Here is a 6568-nt window from a genome sequence, read left to right as displayed (position 1 = left end):
CATTGAGTCTGTACAACGTACTGAACCCTTCACTCACTATGAGCATCCACCTTTTATAAAACTTCATCATACTTCAATTTACTCCTAACTACTTTGTAACACTATTTTTTTAACCTCTTAATTTTACTACTTCTGTAACACTAACACATTTTTATCCTTTCAAGCACACACATCCTGGTAGCATTAATTCTTTTAATATCCTCCTTCCATAGTACCCATGTCACAGTTCCATAAAGCCTATTTAATTGCATTTAATTAACCTCTTAACTTAATATTTATTATTATTATTAGTAGTAGTAGTAATGGTAGTGCTGCCAAATGATGCATGAAAGCAAGATTATATACAGCATTGTTTAAAAAAAAAAAAAAAAAAAAGCACACAAGGACAACATTACTCATCTCATGTGTCCCTCAGGTCAAATGATATGTCTAATTCTTCATTAAAATTATTCAGACTATCCACTTCCACAACACCGTGTAGGTTGTTCCAATAATCAGTTACTCTGATTGAAAGCAAATTTTCTCACATCTGTTCTGCCGCTTTTTTTAAATTGAGTTCATGTCTCCTTGTGTGCATTGTCTGAGAAAGAGTTAGAATATCATTAAGTTCACTCAATTCATTTAAAGCCTCAAACACTTCTGAAATTTGCACCTATTCCAAGAAATCCATATCATTTCTTAAAATGAGGTTTCCAGACCTGTATGCAATACTCAAGATTCAAGCTGTTCATCCATTCTCCCTGTAAATATCTACTTCCTCTTCTCAAATGCTATTTTGCCCCTTGCAATTATAGTACTGACTGCTCCGCTTGCCACTTAACTAACAACTTAACTACTTGCTTGCCATTGGTACTTGTGTTTAATTGAATTATTAAGAATGATCAGCTCAATTAAAAATTATCAGTTGGATTACAAATTATCTGTTTGTTTGTTTATAATATGTTTATTTTACCAACTATACTAATCTTCTGATTTAAATTTAAGAATCATTAGTTGGTTTATGAAGCATTTACTCAGAGGTTCCGAAACTTTCTTGACTCACAGCATCCTTAGTGTCCCAGTAATTTTTTCACAGCGCCCCTGTGCCAAAATAAATACCTAATACACTGATTTTCAGCCTTAAAAAAATCCGATTCTCTTTGTGTATATGTATAATATTTTTAAAAATATGTTATATGATAGTTATAATAATAATATAATTATAAACCAAATTAGAATTCATAATACAAATTATACATACAGGCAGCTCTTTGAGTTCCCGGGTTTACGAGTTTTTTTTTTTTTTTTTATATCAAGTATCAACAAAATCGAAAATACGAACATTAATTGCAAAATATGAATGTTAAACATTCATAAATACTGCATTTCAAACCACACGCATAGCTATACAATATAGTGCACCCCGCTTTACGATATTAATCCGTTCCAGTGACACCATCGTATTATGAAAATATCGTAAGGGGACCCAATAACACATCATTTTTTGGTAATTCGTTCAACGACCTCAGAAGTTGAAATTTTTGCTATATAACTCTCTAAAAGGTCATTTTTATAGTGTAAATTGTATTAGTGACCAATTAAAATGCATTACACTTTCATTATTATCATATGTTCCATTATAAGAACCAATTTTGAACGGCTTTGTGATATTTTTCTAAAGCATATTTCTGGAGGTCATGACCATAAAACAATAAAAACAATTTGCACTTTCCGGCTTATTGGGCTTTTCTGTTACTGCAAGCAATTATAAACAGGTAGTAAACTCAATGTTATTGCAATTGCAAAAATACCAATAGCTGTAATTGTGTGGTTTTTTATGTTTATGGTGAAATGTGTTTCCCCTTTACTGAAATCTTCAATTATATAAAAAACAAATAAATTTTCAGAATCTTCTCTTCATTTTTTTTTTTTTTTAAGCTTCCTAAACTTGTTACTCCGCACAAATCGTGTTAGTTGCAATTTATGTGTTCCGCTAAAAAATGATTATGCATGCTATTGAAATTTATAAAGAAAAGAGAAGATTATCTTGGAAACAAATGCCTCTTGAAGCATTTCTGAAGACGACGACGACTTGTGCAACAAACCAATGAGTGCCGAACCAATAATGAGTGATCAACGAGTGTGCATTTAGCTGATGATGAAAAATAAACATTCTTTAACATTTGTAAGTCATAAATAATTTCTTTTTTATTATAATTTGCTTGATTTATCCAAAGGAATGAAAAATCAATCATTGTTTAAACATAAACTAATTAGCTAACTAATTTCATTGTTGAGAACATAACCCCTATTTTTAACATTGTCTATGGGAAATAAATTCACGATTTATGAGTGCATACTAGGAACGAATTAACTTGTAAAGTCAGGAACTACCTGTACTTATATATTAATTTTATTCTTTATATGGAGGTACTAAATAAAGATCAGTTATAGATCACTACAAAATTAAAAAGATATGGTACAATGGATACTGTACCCTTTTTATAATTAAATAAATATATAAATTTATTTAATTTTAAAATAATTTTAATATATATAAAAAAAAAAAAGTAAGTAACTTAAACCCAAATTATGTGGCGCCCCTGAAATATTGTTGCGGCACCCCGGTTGAAAACCACTGCATTCACCTAAGGTGTATTAATTTTATTATGAAATTCCATGTATTATGCTAATTTTACATTAACTTTTACTCATTCTTCTTGTTGTTTAATCAGTTTTACTGTATTTCACATTAATTTGCTGTTACTCTCTTGTTCATCTTTAAACTTTGTCTCTGTTAGAATATCCTCATACCATTTATTGGCTGTTGTGAGGCTTGCTTGCTTGTTTTGTCTGGCTCTTTTATTTGACTGGGCAAGCGAGTAAATGGATTTGATTGATTTCCATTTTCCCTTACTATAGTCTTCAAGAATAGCTACTTCGTGTAGGTTGTTGTTGGTATAGAGCTTAATGACACAAGGGCTACTGAACTTCTTGTAGGACCAGTGCAATTACATCTTTGGAATTCCTGCTATGTTGCATGATGCATGGGTGTTGACTCAAGCACTGAGTTTAGCAACTGAGTGCTTGATGGGTCCTTTGTTTTAACTGCTTTGAGAGCAAAAACCCTATCCTTCAAGCTCATATTCAATATCAAAGTGCTAAAGTGTAATTATGAACAAAATTATGCAGTAACACAGTTTTACTTTTTAATGTGAACTGCATTTCTGTAATGGAAATCAATGAACACATTTGAAATTTTTTACATTTCAGGTATTGTACTTTTTTATAATACCAATAAAGACTGTTTACTAATTTCAGTTGTCCTTTTTCTATGGCACCCAAAAATTTTTGTATGTTTTGTTTCAGTTCATTTTTTGCATGCAGGCCAGAAACAGGTATCATCATTTATCTAGGTTTATTATTAATGGGTAGTAAATGATTGTCCTGATTAGTTATTTATTATGAATATCCAAATATATATAAATTTTTCCAATCTGTTACAAATGATAATTATTTTGATTTTTTTGTTATAGGAGGTTGATTTTGCACCTATAAATTTTGGACTTATTCCTATTCGTTTTCCTGCAATCCATTACGGCATTCCGGTTTTCTATAATCCTAATATATTTGTAACAAGAACACCAAAGACAAGATTAAACACCTTTGCCTTTGTAAAGCCATTCCAGGAAACAGTAAGTAATTTTGAATATTTTAATTTGTAATAGAGGATATGCATGTTATATGCAAAAGTAAAAGTAATAATCTAGATGTATTATTTAAACACTCCAAAAAAATTTTTTATGGAGTGAATATCATTCGATAGATGTGTCCAGTGGTATCACTGTACTATCAATAGTTTTTTGTTGTTGTTTGTTTGCTGGAATTTTTGCAAATCCTATCTGTTGAAAATATGAAAAAGAATAAATCCAAACTCTTTGTGCTGTCATTCATGGTTTGTATATTGATTGCTTTGTAATCAACTGCTGAAGTATTTAATCTTTCACTGAAGAATTGTTGTTGTTGTTAAATTATACCATTTATCAAAGAATAAATTTATTTTGCAGATGTGGATTGCAATTTTTATATCATTAATAATTACAAGCTGTTTGCTTTCACTTATCACAAAGCAAGAGGAAATGTTGAAAAATCTTCATAGGATATCTCTGTATGATACCATCTGGGCTCTTTCATCAAATTATATGAATAAAGGTAAATACTGGAGTTTGTAATCTTAATTCTTGATTTTCTGTAATGCTCCTTTCAAACAATGAATGGCAGTCTATTACCAGTTTATAATGTATCTATGCGCACGCACGCGCGCGCGCGCGCGCACGCACGCACACACACACACGTTATTAGCCTTTCTGTTGCTGACAAGTGTAAAATAAAAATACTTTGCAGTAACAAAAATAAAATATAAAAATGCTATACAACTAAAACATTACTTAAAAAGTTTACTAGTTAACCATCATCAGGATAGTTTGGGTAGCATCACTGTTAAGCTAAGCTAATGAATTTTTGCATCACTATTTACATGTGAGTATTGTTTTAGTCTGTGGTCTAAAAGAATATTCACATGTAAATTAATATTAGTATTGGACATATAGTGCAAGGAAGTCTAAGGCTTATGCTGCACCAGCCAAAAAAAAAAAAAAAAAAGAAAAATGAAAAGGAAATAAACAATCTATGCATTTCCCTCCTCCCACAGGTAACTATCCAGCTGACCCTTGAATTTTCCCAAACTGTCGGCCCAAACCACCCATGTAGTTAACTTATTCCAGTAATTTATAACTCTCTGGTTAAAATAAAACTTCCTGCAATCTAGTCTAAACTTCTCCCCCTGTAACTTGAATTTATGGCCCCTAGTTCTAGAATCATTTATAACTGTAAAAATTTTGTCCTTATTCATTTTATTTTTGCTCAGACCCTTAAACACCTCATTCAAGTCTCCTCTAAGGTGCCTAGTTTCCAAGCTGTGCAAAAAAGGGGCTCATATCTGGTGAGTATGGGCTTAGTACACCCAGGGTCCTGAGCTGGATATCATCATTCATCTCTTTTTTGGTGATTTCCTTCTACTTCTGACACTCTCTCTCTCTCTCTCTCTCTCTCTCTCGGTAACTCAGGATTTTTTTTTTTTTTTTTTCAGCTACTGCAGAAAGAGCCTCAGGCTTTCTTGCACCATATAGCTAATGATAATAATAATAACCCACATATTTTAAGTCTTTCCTCATATGGATGCCCTTTTGCCAATCTAACCAAGCAAGTTACCCATCTTTGGACCCTTAGAAGAAGCTCATTGTCTTTTATTATGTGTGATCGCTGAAAATGGATTAATATAGAAATTATCATGCTTGAATGTAAAAAAAGCATGAGCTGATGAGACACATATACAGTGATATTAGGAAGCAATAGGACAGCTTGCTATTCTCCTGTCTATTATAATGTGATCATCTCTAGATTCTAGTGTCCTCCGTAGCAGAATAGTGGTTTTGCCACTTGTCATTCATTTGAGAAGGTCTGGATTAGTCCCATCATAGACTGGAGGAATTTCTAAAAGATTTCTTCAGTGAAGACTGTAGTCATTCTCAGGTGGAGGAAGTAAGGTCCCCCCCTCTAGTAAATTATTTTGGTTTTTCAGCTCTCACAACATAGACACGCACTTTAACAGACATAAATCATAATATAATATGGCCTAAGACTTAGATGTGCCTGAAAGCCAACAATAGCAACTGAAATCAAATGAAGTTACAACAGATTGGAGATGTGCAAATATCATCCTGATTTAGAATGGCAAGTCCAAGGCTAAAATGGGTGATTACAGACATGTAAATTTAACTTCGTAGCAGCAGAAATTATGGAATCATTAGCATTAGTAGAGGAATATGATGCAAAAAAGCAAGCTTATGCAGCATCAGCCAAAAAAAAAAAAAAAAAAAAAAAAAACCCCTTCCACTTCACCCCTCCGTTCGTTCGAAATACCTGTCCAGCTGAGTCTTAAATTTATTTAGGCTATCAACTTCCACAACAAGGGATGGAAGTCTGTTCCACCAACCAACTACCCGCTGGCTAAAGGCAAATTTCCGCACATCTATCCTACATCTGTCTTTCCTCGATTTGAATTTATGCCCTCTCAGGTGATTATTCTGAGCAAGAGGCAGTATCCCATCAGCATTGAGCATGCTCAAACCATTCAAGGCTTTGTACACTTCTATCAGATCACCTCGCCAGTGCCTAGTCTCCAGACACTGTAAAATTTGCAAAACTTAAGCCTTTCTTCGTAAGAGCAACCCTTCGTTCCGTTCACTAACCTTGTTGCCCTTCTCTGTACTCGTTCCAGCAGCTCTATATCTTTCTTGAAATGAGGCCTCCAGACCTGTATACAGTACTCAAGGTGCGGCCTAACCATTGCCTTATACAAGGGAATAATCACCTCCCTATCCCTGCTAGAAAAATTCCTGTATATCATTGATAAAACACAATGAGCTACTCTTGCAGCCCATCTACACTGCTCAGAGAACTTCATATCTGCCTGCACAATTACCCCCAAGTCCTTCTTATTCTCTACCACTGTCAGTGTATACCACAG

The sequence above is a fragment of the Mastigoproctus giganteus genome, chromosome 11 (genome assembly GCF_048544385.1).
Source record: "Mastigoproctus giganteus isolate SK-2022 chromosome 11, ASM4854438v1, whole genome shotgun sequence".
Taxonomy (NCBI): Eukaryota; Metazoa; Arthropoda; class Arachnida; order Uropygi; family Thelyphonidae; genus Mastigoproctus; species Mastigoproctus giganteus.
The sequence above is the reverse complement of the archived record's forward strand: the minus strand, read 5'-3'. Positions refer to the sequence as shown.